Raw genomic sequence first — 17350 nt, forward strand, 5'->3', positions numbered from 1 at the left:
AGCGAAAATCGCAGATAAGTTTTTCACAGATTTTTTTCCATTTAAAACTTTAAACGTCGTTGGTCGAAGTATAATAATCCCTTGAAAAGTTATTTTGTCAATATCGAAAGTTATGCATCTCTTATTGAAAAGTCAACTGACATCAACTTCATTAAAAGCAAATGGCTAAACCGGTAATGACCGAATTCAATAACTGACCAATTGTTATATTAATATTTATTGTACGAGAAAGGTTAGAGCAGAAATAAAAATTCTGTAGAAATTTCTAACACTTGCAATTGTTGCACATAATTGTTAGTACGTGATAACAGGTATTTAATGGCAATGGCGTGTCCCATCACGTGCCCAGAAAACCGTGCATGTGTTTCCATTTGTATGCAAAAGTAAAGGAAAGAAAATACCGAAAAAGAAGAATCCTCAAGAAAATGATGCAACCGGTTGGACTAAAAGTTAAAATCGCCAAATACGCAAAACTTCGCCACATTTCATATCAGCGTTCATGCGAAATTACGCAACAACCCCAAAGAGTGCGACACACGGCCGTTTCTCGTCGCGGATTTTCGCCGCCATCTTGAGCAATCCGAAGACACAACATCCTCAGTCGATTGGCTCGAAATATGTACGTATGAAAAATTCCGAAATCTTTGAGGGTCACTGGATAAGAGCAAAAAAGTATGAAGAAATCTAAGATGAAGGAAATAAGAAACGTGGGGTAACCCCCCGCGAAGCTGGGATTGCGTCAATGCCCCCAGTCGAGCTGCCAAGGGGTTATCATGGCCTTTTTTCAACTTGGCTATGGAATTGATAACTGTCGGATGTTTTGCCCCATCTCGCTCTTACTCGGCTCTTAAACAATTGCAAATATGTATTGGATTATTCCTCATCGGAGTGCACATGATCTGAATTCGTAAGTGAAGCCTGCGTACATGAGCACCGGTCGTACAAAAAAGCGATGCAGACCAAGGTTGCGAATTGATATTTCCTTGAAAAGTTATTCCTTGAGGTTATTTCCAATAAACATGTAATAATTCGTAATTCTGTTCATTTCTTTTTATCTAATTATCACATTTCTTATCTTTGGTGGGTTAAGAACCAATAGTTAAGTTCCCGGTTTGATACCAAGTTGCGTATCCTTGACTTGTTACATTTTTCCCCGCTAATAATGTTGAAATAAAAATCTTAAATCATTGAGATTGAAAAATTACAATTTCTTAATTCACGTTAAGAGATTTGATTGTCCAAACAGTTCTTGCAATTTGTACTGTTTAAAGCTTGACCCTTTGTTTTCAACTAAAGCTGTTTCTTCTTGTGTCCATGTTGCATGTACACTATTTCAAAGTGCAAACCTCGCTCTACATTTTCATTACAATAATTGCGTATAAAATATTAATTTTAATTTTCGTTCATTGCGTTAATAGCCACAGGTTGTTCAATGAATATTGTTATTCATTAAGGTGTTCGTCTGCATTGTGGGAATAAAAATTCCGATATGCATGCCACCAGTATTTCAATGCTAACGGGGTTACATAAATATTAATATTTTATAACGATGCGCAAAATATTCCCCGCTCGTGGAAACTGGTGCCGTTATCACTCGGTTGTATCAGCATCTTATTTGACGGGACATTATTATTAAGCAGATAGAATCGGCAAAGTGGTAACTGGTGCTCTCTGACCTTCCGAACGATTCCATTCGCCGTCGACATTTATAACATAACGAGATTTAATTTTTTTCGCCAGCTCTCCCGTGGTTACCCCAAGCAAAGAGGTCATCACTGACGACCTAATCGCTTTCTGTTGCTGATATTTTTCCAACGTTCAGCTTCTACGGGAGTCTCGAAATATTTCGACATTTATCTTGTCCCCACAGCGGCAATGATAAAGAAATTCCTGTTTTAAAGTGACCGATGAAGCGGGATTCCTTAAAAATTTTCTTTCATTCTGAATCATTTGACTTCATTGGATCACCTGAAGAAAATGGCTTCATTGGGTCACCCGAAGAAAATGGCTTCATTGGGTCACCCGAAGAAAATGGCTTCATTGGGTCACCCGAAGAAAAAACCTTCTTTCCAAACTTTACAATGTGAACATGAAGACAATGAGGAAGCTCCCGTCATCCACGAATTTTTTTTTTAATTTTGTATAAAGAATTTTTTTCATTTTTATGAACAAATTTCTTTAAAATTGAAATTTTGTCGCCGAGTATTCCTCGGCGCCTCAGCTCAACCAGTGTCGGAGGGAGAACCACGCGCAACGGCACGGGCGTACTGTTTATCTACGGCGTTGTTTAACAAAAAGCACCTGGAATGAATTACAGAAAGGTTTACATGACGAAATTCGAAACAATGTCTGACCTCAACCGAGTGCAGTCACGTGATGCCAGAAGCGCATCGACCGTCATCATTGTTTGTTGTTTTTCGACAGAGACAATGATAAATCTGCCGACGAAGCTCGGTAGGTAGGTGTTTAAATAAATATATTCCTATAACATATATGCGAGGGAAAATTCCACGGCCTTGAGTCCATAGCGGGAACAATAATTATATTTTTCACGAACAAATTCCGCTGAAGTAATCATAAAATGCAATATGACACGTTTCATGGAACAACTTATTTTATCGAAACTTCAATTGCAGGTCTTAAACGTTAGAATTTAATTTACTGGAAGCATAATTAGCTTTTGCAAAAACGTAACCATGCAAGATAAGCTGGTGGAAGAAACAACGGATGAACATTTTTCAGTCATCGTCGCTGATATTTATGTTCTTTCTCCATTTTTTCATTTTTCTGACATGTTTAATCGGTTATTACCGTTTATGATACTTTATGAGAAAATGACTTTTAAAGAACACTTCATGACTCCAGAATACGACGCGAGAGTAGATATGCAACATTATAAAAACGATTTATTTCGTCACGCCGATGTAGCACGTATTATGTATACTAATTATTCATGTATCCGAGGTACGCCGAATTTGTTGACTTTGTAAACAAAAGGGGCGACGATGAAAGCAGCCAAGAAAAGTACGTAATAACTCGATGAATACGTAAATCGCGTCAGCCAAATAATCTCCGATCATAATTTCGCCGACGATGCATTATGCACTTCGACAAGTGAAATTTGAGACGAGCGTTGCATCACATTGACAATTAAATATGAGTGGGGATGAAGAATATGCAAATTCGGGCGATGGAAAAAGGTCAATCGAAAGTTCAAAACAATCCGCGTAATTAAAGAACAAAAATGATCGAAATCATTTGTTAATTCTTTTTACACCACACATGTCTTTGTATATATTATAAAATATAGCTTATTCGATGACACTTTTTTATGTTTCTTTTGTAGCCGCAAGTTCAACAATCGGTACAATTACGACTAATGAATTTGAAAATAACTCATGCCATTAGAAAATAAAATCATGTAATTCATTGTTTGATATTTTATTGCACTTTATTCCGATGCCTTCTCTGAGGACTGCTTTTTACCACTTATTTGCAAACATGTGTCTGAAACAAGTACTATTGCACTAAGCGCACTATGTCATAGTTACAAAACGCTGAAATAACATAAAATATAACAAGAGTTCTCCAAAATATACATTGATATTATTAATCTCGAATGATAACCATTTCGTAACAGGGTTACAAATTTGCCAACATTGCAGTTATATATTATTAACATAATACATAATATGGTACCGAAATCTTATGTATACGTTACACTATTCGTCACAAATACTGTTATATAACTACGTAGGAAATAGTAATATAAATTTGACAAAAACCGAACACGTATTTTTGTAACATGTACCATGCATCAAATTAAAATTCACGCAGACATGTAGATATTGTTGTAAGTCAACTGTGGTTGGATAGTTACCATTTCTCCGCACAAATTTAGAAGTAGGTTCAATCGCCATCCCTTCGCATCAATTTTAAAACAATGCACATCATTAAGAAACGATCTATCATCTGATCAAGTGTTTAATTTATTATCACACAATTTTCACAAATATTAGAAACCCATCACTACTCCGATGAGTGCATCTTACTACTTTTTGCGACCGCGAGTTCAACAATCGGTTCCGTCGCGACTAATGAACTCTTGTCACAGATGATTAATCTTGGAAATAAAAAATTCCGCTGATTAATCGCAATCGATTTCAGACTTTAGCGAGAAAGACTCGAAAATCTGAGGAGAATTTTCGAAAGCAGCCGAATTCTTCTGACACGCTGACATCGATGATCAGAGGATCATTTCTGGCTCAGGGTCATTGTGCTAAAAATGAGATCTCAGTACTCGGCGGCAAATTTTTCAATCATATGCATTTTCAGTCGATAAAAATATCCATACTCTTAGGTTTCCAAGATGGGGAGAAATGCCGAGAAATGGCAAGTCGGAAATTAATGATAGTCCCGGTATTGGAAGTCCGCGGTGATTTATGCAGAGTGCGTCACCGTGGGTCTATCGATCATTAACCTCATCTCGATGACGGACTCTTTCGCCCGTTGTTCCTCTAAGAAAGATAATTAACCGTAAGCGATACTAATCGCGCCTCGGGAATTTCCTTGCTGCGCATTAACATTAAACGCGAAGAAAGGAAGATAAGTTATGGCCGCCGTGGCTGATTCCTCGGATCGCTTGATAACGGGTATAGTCGTGATCGGTGATAGGATTCTTATGTGGAGCAACGATAGGATATACCAAATTAAAATGTCAACGTTTAAATGATTTATCTTACCAGGTAAGAGTTGAGTACAAAGGTAAAGATAGATCACCCCAAGGACGGGGACGCTTTAAATTAGACGATGCTGAACGAAACGAATAACATTTTTATTATTCTTTCCTTTTCTTTCTTTTTTTTTTTTTCTAAAACAGACAAAATTCTGTCATTCTGTGGATATAAAACTGAGGAGGCTCCGAGCCTCTTCAAGTTTCAGAAATTTGATCCGACATACAGAAATGAAAATCTAAATTCAGGTGCTAACGATGATGCATAATTTTCTGCTGTAGTTGTTAGGCTCTCGTGAGAGTTGTGGATCTTTGGAGGCATTTTAAAAATCCCACCTTGAGATCTTGGAAGTCAAGAGTGCTTTTTAATTTCAGAGGGCCCTCACGTCTCGGTAATCGGATACGAAGTGCAGAGTCGAAATACGAACTCGATTTAGTGAGCTTTTCTAGTAGACGGCATCCACGAGGATGAGTTCACCCACGACTGGAGCGCATCACGAGAGCAGTTATTTATTCTGGTGAACCATATGAATAAGTACTAATATCCAAGATTTGACAAAACGACCACCATGTCACAGGAAATCCTGTTAAAATTTCCCGCCCCTGTTAATGTGTTATAGGCATTATTAACAAAAATGTTCATCTTGACGTTGCCGTCTGCATAATTACATTAGTCCACGGCTGTCGTAATATATTTAGAATTTCATTTTACGTAAAAGTGTACTGCCTTATGACTTCTTGCACCGGGAACCTAAAAAAATCCAAAGCTCTAAATGTTGGCACTACTGCGATGCTCTATATCTTATGACCAAGATGCAAATCAGGGACCTCTAGGTGCGCTCTCAAAATTGCACGTCAAGGTCTCACCACCAAAAGGGGCTTCTCCATTTCAGACGCTTTTTTGGTTTCGGTGACCGGGTACGAAATTCATTGAACTTATCGTTAGTAAACTTCTTCATCAAACAGAATCAATGATGATACTTCATCATCCGAACAGTTATACCCTCTGTTGAATCACGGGAACAAGTATAATCATACATGCACGCCAGTTTTGCCAGCACCCATCACCAACAAAATAGTTCAACATGGCGTTGCATATAATACCCCACGTTCCCTAGAAATCATTTGTAATTTCATTTTGCATCAAAGTGACCAAACCTCCTTATAACATCTTGCACCGAGAACCCAAAATATCCAAAGCTCCACATTCTGGCACTACTGCCATCCTCTATATCTTACGACAAAGTTGCAAATCGGGGACTTCTAGGAGCACTCTCGAAATTGCATGTCAAGGTCCCAGCATCAGAAGGGGCTTTTTAATTTCAGAGACTTTTTTGGTCTTGGTAACTGGATCGACTTATAGTTAGTGAATTTGTTCATCAAACAAATTCCACAATGATACTTTATCACTACTACAATCCTCTATATCCTACGACAAAGTTGCGAATCGGGGACTTCTAGGAGCACTCTCGAAATTGCACGTCAAGGTCTCAGCAGCAGAAGGGGCTTTTTAATTTCAGAGACTCCTCGCGTCTCGGTAATCGGATACGAAGTGCAGAGACGAGGGAGGGGCCCGGGGAGCTTTTCTAGTCGACGACGTCCACGAGGAAGTGACGGGGTGCATCGGTGCAGTTATTCAGCTCGCGGCACCACACAAGCACAGTCCGCTTGTACGTAGACTCTAATATTAGCGCAACAACGTGGTAACCGCGCTTCGAGCTTATTCCTGGCTCGGCCAGCTGGCTTGGCTAGCCAGAGTCAAGGTCAAGGCATTATAGAGCAACTTGCTCTCGGTAGCTGTCGCCTCTGCATCCATGCACCGACATCTATGCACCATCAGCTGTGCACCGACATCGCGTAGCTGGCTGATCGCTAATCGAAATCTTAGCCCGACTTTGAACCTACACACAGAACGAATTCACAGACATAAGAGATGTTATGTGCCGCAACAAATGGGAACACAAAAATGGGCCAGCAACGTCTCATCTAGGAACGCTTCTGTTATATCCACCACGAAAAAATGATAACACAAACTCTACTCATGGTTGATACATTCTCTTCTAGCGATAACAAATGATATACCGCTTTTTGAGTAGAACAGCAATATATTTTTCATCGTAGTAACAAATTCATTTGCTGATTTAGCAAGCAATCTGCGATTCGATGTTAATTGCTCACATTTTTGTTGTTGGTGCGATCATTCCCCCAGTAAGAACAAAACTTTATCGGCAATTCTGTTCGGTACTGTGTACTTTCTCGACATTAAGGTTACCTTTGCTGAAAGTACAAATGTCTTTTTTTCCGTGTACTGAACCTAAGTAAGGTTGGTGTCACCTCGTACGTTTTAACCGGACCTGCGAAAACGCATCCGGCTTTGCCGGATAACCTCAAACGAGTCACGCCGTTCCAGTTAAAAGGTATAGAGTCCATCAGTTTTCCTCGAGCAGTTATCCGGTCGCCGGTCCTGCAGAGCAGGATGCGGCAGCATGCGGTGAACGCGGCAAAAACGTAGTGTCACACGACAAAAATGCATAGTGTGACACGTTACGTTTGAATACAGGCGTTGTCTCCATTCTGGTCAGCCGGCATTTTTGATGGCCTTGTAAAAAGGCAGGATGACACTAATGACTTCTTTTGGTCCTGTTTCACATTTTAGGTCCTCATTTTGACTCCGCATGAATTAAGGTATGAATTACTTTAGAAAAATACTGCAGAAAACTGGAAATATATGCCGCCTTCAAGACCCGAATAGGACCGCGATTGTATAATGACGGACATGAATGCCTCCCCTGCAGATACGACATCGCCTGTGCAGGATGGGAGGGCATTGATGTCTCCCAGTGTACAATGTGGACATGAATGCCTGCCCTGCAGGTACGACATCGCCTGTGCAGGATGGGAGGGCATTGATGTCTCCCAGTGTATAGAAGTTGCAATTCTTTAAACTGTCTCGGAATTTTATAAACGCCAGTAATTATGGGTTCTGTGAGGAATGAAAATTTTGATTTGGGTATGCAAGATGTCACTTGCATCTCTGCAGATACGGCATCGCCTGTGCAGGATCGGAGGGCATTGATGTCTCCCAGTGTATAGAAGTTGAAATTCTTTAAACTGTCTCGGAATTTTATAAGGCCTATAATTATGGATTCTGTGAGGAATGAAAATTTTGATTCGGGTATGCAAGATGGCACTTGCATCTCTGCACTTTTCCTCCTCCGGGCTTTTTGAGTTCACTTCGAGAGAAAAATGTCTTGGGATATTGCACTAATAGAAACAACATCGGCGTTGAGGAAAAGAATCATCCACTTTTGCAAATCCGATTGCAGATGCTGTTCTAGTGTAAATATTTACATAAATTTGCTGTTAACGTTTTTTGTTTTTTTTATCCAAGTCAAGGAATGATATCGAGAATCTAGATCCTTTTTTTTTGAGCTTCAAGGATGTACTGCAGCTTTTTCTGAGAGTGCATTTAAAAATCAGTGCGAGGCTGACAAGAGCGTTGAAATTGAAATTTTTAACTTAATGAGAATTGTTAGATAATTATTCTTAATTACTCTTTTAAGAAATTCCCTTTTTTGCTGTTTTCATTGTTTTGAGAGTAACGCACTAACACTAACGAAAATGTTTCCACAAATTGTCTCTTCACTAGCACACAAGGATGCATATAAATAGTAATAAACTGTAAAAATAAAATATTCATAAATTGTATGAATACTAAAACAGAGATAAATGCAAGTAGTAATTAACTATAAAAACGGAATTGGAATAAATTAATAATGATGAGCGGGGATTTTAATGTCAGCTGTACCAAATTAGAAACACAGACATTGCTTTCTCAGCCAATTTCTCAGCCAACAGATTGAAATGAAATAAGATTAACAGAAATGTTTCCGCGCATTCGATATGAAAATTCAATGATAAAATTTGAAAACTATTTGAAACATAAATGTTATCCGTAAAATCAATCTAATCAGTAAAGCTTAAGCAGGGTATGTACTTTCATTTTATAAATTGTACATGAAAATCAATCCTTCACATATGCTCGTATTGTTTTTTTAATTCGTTGTTCAGTTTTGATTTATAGTGCAGCCGATTACAGGATGGCGTGCTTTGCTACGATATGCAATTATGCAGGTGCAGCTGATCTTCTTAGTTCTGCAGTTTCCTTCATTTAAACTTGAAATCTCCTTGAAGTCCCTGTCACGTTTTTTCCAAACGCACATTGCGGGATAAAATATTCTTAACCCGGAGGCTCATTTCATAATTAAGAGCAATATCAGAATCGAGGAAGGAAATTGCTCGTGGTATGAAAATCGTGTTCCATTTCTTGAATACGAAGTACTAGTTTAAATCAGTGTTACTTACGATAATTGAATAGAATAACCACTGATCTACATGCCTTTTACATAAAGTGATTAGGAACACGTTCGAAGTACATAAAAGCATTTATACAAACGCAACCTACAAACATATCGTTCGGCTCGATTTAATCATGATTAGGCTACAAGCGATTAAGACAAAAATAGAATATTAAAAATCACTCGATAGCCTAAATCGATGCAACATTGGCAAGCCTCCGACAATATTGCTGTTTCTTTAATCGAAAATTGCTAATCTGTTATGTCACCTCGTTTGTTATGTCACATTTTCCGAACAACCATCACGAGAAGCATGCTCCTAATCTATATTATTAAGTGATTAAGAATTGAACACTTATAATGTGTGGAGTAAAAAAGTTAATCGATATTTTAATGATGCCGCACCTGGGGATTACGTATTACAAATCCAAATGATCTTTCTTCCCACAAACCGAGACCAGTCTTTTGGATGTAATTTCGCAGGTAATATATATATATTCACTGCAACATATATTATATATTTATATATTTATAAATCATCCCGTTCTTCATTATTTCCAGGCGATAAGTAAATTAAATAGTGATCTAGCCATTGTCTTGCGTCAGCGTATGAATCTGGATAATTGAATGCGGTTGATTCGATCATAAGTAATGTAGATCAACCGGTGCAACGACATTGTCACATTGACGCTATTGTGGAGCAAAATGTCATGAGCCCGTCCATAGACAACTCTAACTCGCTTCGTGGGATATCTGCCCACTGGTACCAGTTGTACTGTCCTTGGCCGATATCATGTTGTGGTGGAACTGGTACTGGTCACTCTGCTTCCCATATGCAATCTATAGGAAAATGATAAGGAGCAGGAGCAATTTTTGAGAAATAACAGGAACTTGGAAAGATTAGCGAAAACTATGATAAGAAATGATGAACCCTAGAACTCATCAAGGTGAAATGAAACACGTCGAGGAACTTGATCGACGTCGATAAAGAAGATTTTTCTAAATGCCTACGCTGCCGATGATTCGTTTTTATATTGACAGCTGTGTCGATTTATATTGGATATTGTACCAAATGACATACTCCACCTGTCGTTTTCGTACAATAAATATCAAGAAATCGAAGTAAAACTCGAGAAATCCTCTGGATTCATGCTTTCTGGGGCCCTAATTGACTGCAGAGGGACACCCTGCGCCATCTATGATTTCCAGGTCAATTAAATTTTCACTCCAAGACCTCGTATTCCCATCGTTTTAGCATAGAAACGCATACAACACTTTTTTGCCTTTATCCCGTTCAAATGCGAGTTTANCGCATACAACACTTTTTTTGCCTTTATCCCGTTCAAATGCGAGTTTATCGATTACCAGAGTGTTCTAAATTGTCGTAAAATTGTCCTGACCCTTTCGTTTCTCATATCAGAGCCTTCGATAATTGTATATCGATCGAAATATGATAGCTCGACGCCATTTTGGTTTTGGTCTGGGCTCAGTTAAACAATTTTTTCCAAAAATCCAAATTTTGAATGGGTCAGGGCAATTCTTAGATGATCAGGAGTGATGTGTCAAAGTTTCGGACAGTTTGGTCTAATACCCTTTAAAAAAAGTGTTGTATTCGAATCGAGTGATTTGAAGGGGGTTAAACTTCACCTTAAGGTGGTATGAAAGGGTTATTCTATACATCAGAACATTGAAGTATTTAGAAAACTTATCACCAAACTGGGTGCACCGAATCATTTGAAAATTTGACACGTGGTTATGAAGGCCTTAAGGAAGAGCGCGATGCTCATGAAATTTCATTTTGTTGCTGTTAAAGCCATTAGATATATTGTATAACATTATATCACAGACGCCTTATCAGGACGACAATGTTCATGCATGCGTGACATGAAGTAGGGACTGCCTTGTTCATACATAACGTCTTGTCAGGATTATCAAATTCAATCCTGGCTATATGTCATAAACATGGAACTATTCCTCTCAATAATGCGAGAGCTAGATCTTAGCATTGGAAAAGGTGATAACAATGAATAACGATAAGAGCACGACTTACATAAATGGGGAATTACCGCAAGAATTAGAGCATACTAGAAAATTCAAAATCATATTGTTTATTCTTAAAAATGAAGAAAATTCTTATTATCTTCCATAAATTAATTTTGTAATTCCCTTAAAATGAATAGCTACTAATTAAAGCTGCAACAAAGGGATTTTTCCCGGTGGGAAATATATCCCAGCGGTGGAGGAAATATTCCCCTAGACTATTTATCGATGTCATAAGTATGGCGATGTCAATTTTAATATCTTTTTTATGCGCCATGTTAAATAACGCCCACGATACGTTGATTTAATGTTGAATAGACACATCGCGATTTGATTTATGAAAATCCCCCCTGTGTACCGTGTCAACATTTTGTGACAATATATTGTCGAAATCGTGGATAGAACGATATCGTTGCTGATTTTGCCATTTCGACATTGCCATTAACATTTCGTTACATGTAACGATTGCAGTCAATTTAGTTTCGGACTCCCGATATCTGTCAAAAATCACGAGGCATGCCGGAAAAAGATCGAGATCGGGCATTACTCAACCAGCTCTCTTGGTGGTTAATGAATCTAGAGAAGGCATTATCGGGTCGCCAGGGGAGGGAAGGAGGAAGATAGATCTATCGAGGGAGAAAGAAGGAGGGTGAGGAGAGAAAGAGCGAGAAACATTACTTAATCGAAAGTGAACCACTGCTAGGCTTGGCCGAGCAATTGGGTCGAGAGTGGCTCCAGTGTTTGCTCGCTTACTTGCTTACTCGTATATTCACTTACTCGCCGATTTGCTTCTGTGAGCAGGGAACGAGAAAGCCGCCCAAAAGCTGCCGGAAAACTCGCTTTGTTTCGGTTTAGTCGTTGGTAGTTGCGACGGCCGAAATCAATCCCTGGAAGTCGCTTTAAGGTGATACGAAAGTGGAAGGGCCAATTGTTCATGGAACTTTTCTCTGTACTGGATGCACCGGATTGTTTGACAATTTACCTCGTGAATGTGGAGACCCTGAAGAAGGCTTTGAGTACCATGAAATTTCATTTCCTCTATTAATATTGTTTTAATTGTTTATCAAAAATGATATTACTTTAAGGTGATGTGGAATGGCGCTTGAGGGGCCAATTGTTTACGAAACTTCTCTGTACTGAAGGTACCGAGTCCTTTGAAACCTTACCTCGTGTATGTGGAGGCCCGAAAGAAACCCTTGACCCCCATGAAATTTAATTTTCCTTGTTAGTACCGCTGTAAAGAATGTTTCAATTGTTTATCAAACATGAAATTATTTGAAAGTGACGTGAAGGGTTGTCTATGAAACTTTCCTCTGAATTAGGTGTTCCAAATCATTTGGAATTTTACCTTGTGAATATAAAGGCCCTAAGGAAGGTCATAGTAACCATGACATGTCTTTTTTTTATTAATTTGTTTCTAAACATTTTTTTATCTTTTATGAGGAATGAAATTTCATGAGTGTCAAGACATGTTTTGGGGGCTCTATATTCAACTGATAAAATGTCAAACGATTCAGTACACCCGATTCAAAGAAAAGTATGATAAACGATTAAATTCTCAGATGCCTCTCTCACATCATCTTAAGATTTGGAGGTTAAGTGACGCTCATAGATATGTCCTGATCATACTTGTAAAACGGATTACTTCGATGTCGAAATCTCATTTCTTCAATTCTTAAAACCCTTGTATTATAGACGAATAAGAATACAGCGGGGATTGACACACTAAAGTATATTAATTATCAATTGTTCCGTATATTATTCTTGAATGGAAGTGCAGTTGAAGTCGCTACTGCAATCCAAGCCTATTTCACGCTCAATTTACTTACAATAATGAAAATGTTAAGAAGTTTAATACCCAGAATAACATAAAGTGGTCATCGTGAAATTTCACATGAAATTTACAAATACAGGATTGTTAGCGTGATAAAAAATTAATGAATTAAAAGTGATGAAATTTATATATGCCCTAAGAATACAAACAGGCAAGGAGTCAAACAGCTGTTTCTTATTTTTCATGCGAAGCATTAGTTTAAATTAATGAAGCGTGCAGCAAAAAGGAATAGTATCCGAAATTGTATAATGATTTACATTTTCGGTTTATGTAAATTATTGGAATTTTTTATCGACACTCAGCAAGGAAGTAAAATGCTTGAGATGGATCTGGTTGCTACCGGATCCTCTCCTGAGGTTCTTTACACATATTTTGAAGGTACAATGCGAGACTGGCTTGAGGCCAAACCAGAAAGAGGAAAAATATGAGAGTATGGAAATTTAAAGGTAGGATAAATTGTATCGAAAGAAGGAAGAGAGCACGGAAGTCGAAGACGTGGACATAGACCTTGGCCTTCGTTTCCGAGACGACGTTGCAACTGTCGCCTGCAGCAAATCGCAGGTGCATGAGCAAGACTTCGTAATCAGGATATATGTACCTATTGGTACATGTGAAAGCCGCATAATTAATTCACACGCTCTTCAACGTTTATTTCCCCTCCAGCCGAAAAATACAATAGAAATCTCGGTGCGTCACAACCATCAGAAAAAGAGGAACTAAGTTAAAAAGAATTACCATACGTCACTCATTATTCTTAATTACGTTTTCGCGGAATATCCTCGCACATTAGCAACAAAATGCTCTTGGGATAATTATTTTCACGTGCCATTTTTATTATTTTTATTTCCCGCCAAATGTCAAGAATTAACTGAGATAATGATGCATTAACGCCACCGCAAATTGTACCGATACTAACATAAAGATGACTGTCGATGGTAACAAATTGGAAGAAATGAATTTGTGAAACTTGTATTGGTAGTAAAATAGACGAATGTCAATGGTAACCAACTGTAAAGGAAAGGGAAAAATATAACACGGGACATTTACATGTAGTACCGCGCCGTAAGAAGTATCGCTCGAAAATTGATTAAATAATTTCCGATAATTTGTAGAATTGATTTTCTATTTCTGGAATATCTTATGGTGATCAGAGTTCTTTAAAAATAATAAAAAATAAAAAGCGAAAGTGTCTTGAACGGTCTGGCGCAACGTCTCTTCGGTGCTATGACGGCGTGATGGGCATGTGAATTTTGATGAACAAACTCCGGGAATGGGAATTGTTCCGCAAAAATAAGTGAAATTCCTATCACGTATCTAGTTTCGAGAGGATGCGAGTGTTAGTCGGTCTTGCCAAGTTCCGATACATTGAAAGGCACCAGACATTTGTGATTGAACGCTTCCCATGCAGAGGAGTATGCCATTGGCTTCTCCCTCAGCGTTTAATGTCGAATCGGCTGCCAAATGCACTCAATTGCCAACTGGGTTTCATTGTTCCTCGAGTGGATGATTTCCACAAAGCGGAGAAAAATGTCAAATGTGTTTTCTTTGACTTTTTCTATTACACTTATGCATAGTTTGGCACTGTACATTACTTTAGCTCTGACCACGGAACACTTTCGACATATGGGCGAAATTAATCAACACGTGCAGGCAACATTGGACCAAACGTCGGACACCTTTAGGCGCCTTTAATAGAAAAAGGATCAAAATTCTATTCGACCAATAGGGACTTTGTCAATAATCTGTTCCATGTGCCTGGTAAATGAACAACGTACTCAATCAACTTGACGCTAACTAATATAATTATTAATGTGATGGATGGTGAATATATATCAAGATATAAAATACATTTGTGCGATCAAATGTGATTTATAAACCAGAGACAAAGAAACGTCCATCCATCGTTCATCAACGCATTCTCAGATATAGTTTAGAGAAATATGAATGTTTCCCTTTCTTCACGTAGAATGTATACAAGTAAGCTATTACTTATATCATATTTTTTTTATTTAATCATTAAAACTAAATTATTATCTTTATAGTATAAGTGATTCATTTTCTGTACTAACGCTCATACCACGTCTTTCCACCGGTTCTCGTCCGATCACCGAAGTTAAGCGACGTTGGGCGCGGTCAGTACTTGGATGGGTGACCGCTTGGGAACACCGCGTAGCGTCGGTCCATCTTTTCGTTTTTGCACCACGCGATGATGATCGATTTCCCCCATCTACGCGACGACGCGCCGCGTTCTGTGAGGAATAGAACGTGTTCAATGATAAAGAACCGTTCCCTCTGCAATGCAACGAACGGGTTTATAAAAACATCGGTGGCATTTTGTTGAGTTACGTGAAAGATGGATGATTTTTTAATTATTGACATCACTCTCAGATAACATGACAATTTTTCTGGTTAGACATTGATGATGACATTTTTAGGTTAAATATTTCGTTGANTGACATCCTTCATAGTTTTATTACATACGTGTGTACTAAATTAATAAAACAACTTATATATTTCATTCAATGTTATGTTATAAATAATAAAACAAATTAAAATTAATTTTTTTAATTTAAAAAAACGAAAGAAAAATTGTTTAAATAAGAACCATGTTATAAAATTACTATACCATGTCTGAACAAAGCTTGCATTAAAAGTGTTATAAAATTCACAAGATTTTTTTAACAGTGTAACGTTCATACCACGTCCTTACACCGGATCGAAGCCAACGATAGACCACGACAATGTTGATCCCGTATAAAAGTTTTTGTATTGACAAGTTCTCCAGCATTAGGGCCAAAAAACAAAGTCCTTGTCCGAGCCAGAAAGGGGTAACGTCCATCGTTGGAGGCAGAAAGACGGATACAGGGAGGTATGGCATTTGGAAAAGCAGATCGTTAAAGGTTACCTCTATCGAAGTTACTCTCTATTGGAGGAACAAAAGGAGATCATAAGGATCGATGTCCCGAAGGAGGACACGATTCGCAAGAAGGTCCCGATTCCATCCATTCCCCGATCTAGATCGAGCGAACAAATCCGTCGTGCCCAGGCAGCTTCGGATGTCGACCCGAGATTGATTTATGGAACAATTAAGATTCTCTCACCATATTGCCACGAGCGATGCACGATTTATTCGAGCCAGGCGATAAGATCCTTTTTCCCATCGCCAGAATGGGCTCGGAATTTTCGCAACGAAGTTCAAGAGAATTCCTCTCCTTTTGAAGAAGTGCCGATCATCGATTAGGGGGACTTCCTTGGAGACTGGAGAAAATACCATTTGTTGACCGTTGTCTTCTTCCATTCACATTTTTAAGACGTTGCATTTTAGAATTCGCGTAACAATTTTTGATAAGATGCTTTGGTGAGGTTTCTTTGACTTACTTTAATAGTTGTCAATAATGGATACTATAAGATAACTCGAAAGCTATGCGATCGCTGAAAAGGAACGCTTTTCACGGTGAATTTGCATTATGTATAAATATAATTTATGCACTTGCTTTTTATTAAAACAGAAGTTTGGATAAAGTGACTTTAGATATGGGTACTTTGTTGAAAAACAACGGAAACACCATTTATTGACCAACATCTTGCATCTCGACTTTCAATAAAGAAATTTTTTATGAGAATGAGTCATTTGGCATTTCATTATCGATATTATAATTATCAATTTGCTAATGATATATTAAGAGCAGTGAATGATTTAACGTTTGAAGAAAAAAAGTCTTTTCAATAATTTCCACCTCGCGTAAAGAGTTTCACGTTTTGCCCTTTTGCAATTTACATTTTTCTGTCGATGAAGTGGTTTTAATATAAACAATGATAATATAACATTTTATATATCGCGTATTATTCGTTACGTTACGTTACATTTCCATGAAAAATGCAATGATAAAAATTTTCATAGGAAGATAACTTAATCATTTATTCTGAACTCTTCGAAAAGGGAAGGAAGTTTCTGTCAATCGAGAATGTTTAACTTGTCTCTTTGATTTGTTGCAACTTTGTAAGATCCCCAGAGTTGGCCGTTGCTCTCACCAGGAGGACCCACGATCGATATTGAGCAAACTGACAAATTGACAAATAGATGGGATCGAAGTATCACGAAGCAGTAAATGGTTTATAGGATTTATTGTGCCGTACATCGCAGCAACTATCCCTTAAGATGACGTGAAATTACAGGTGCCGCCTACAACAAAGAGTAACGAATTTCACTCGACTTTTATTTATGCCGTAATCAGAGCGCCACGCTACCGATGTATGTCAAGAAATTCCCATTAACAATTTTTGTATCGCGCAAACTTCGAAAAGTCAAACTCACACGCTCCTATAATCGCAATTCGAAGGAAAAAACGAGATACGACGAATAACCTGGACGGAAGAAAATTAGTT

At 38.1% G+C, this 17350-nt stretch overlaps 1 non-coding gene across 1 annotated transcript; it reads left to right on the top strand.

Moving 5' to 3' along the window:
- Positions 1-15027: 15027 nt before the first annotated feature.
- Positions 15028-15145, top strand: LOC111674341. Its single transcript, XR_002762379.1, has one exon. It is a non-coding gene; the product is annotated as a 5S ribosomal RNA (ribosomal RNA).
- The last annotated feature ends 2205 nt before the right edge of the window (positions 15146-17350 follow it).

The sequence above is a fragment of the Orussus abietinus genome, unplaced genomic scaffold, assembly GCF_000612105.2.
Source record: "Orussus abietinus isolate OABI.00-Male unplaced genomic scaffold, Oabi_2.0 scaffold45, whole genome shotgun sequence".
NCBI classification, from domain to species: Eukaryota; Metazoa; Arthropoda; class Insecta; order Hymenoptera; family Orussidae; genus Orussus; species Orussus abietinus.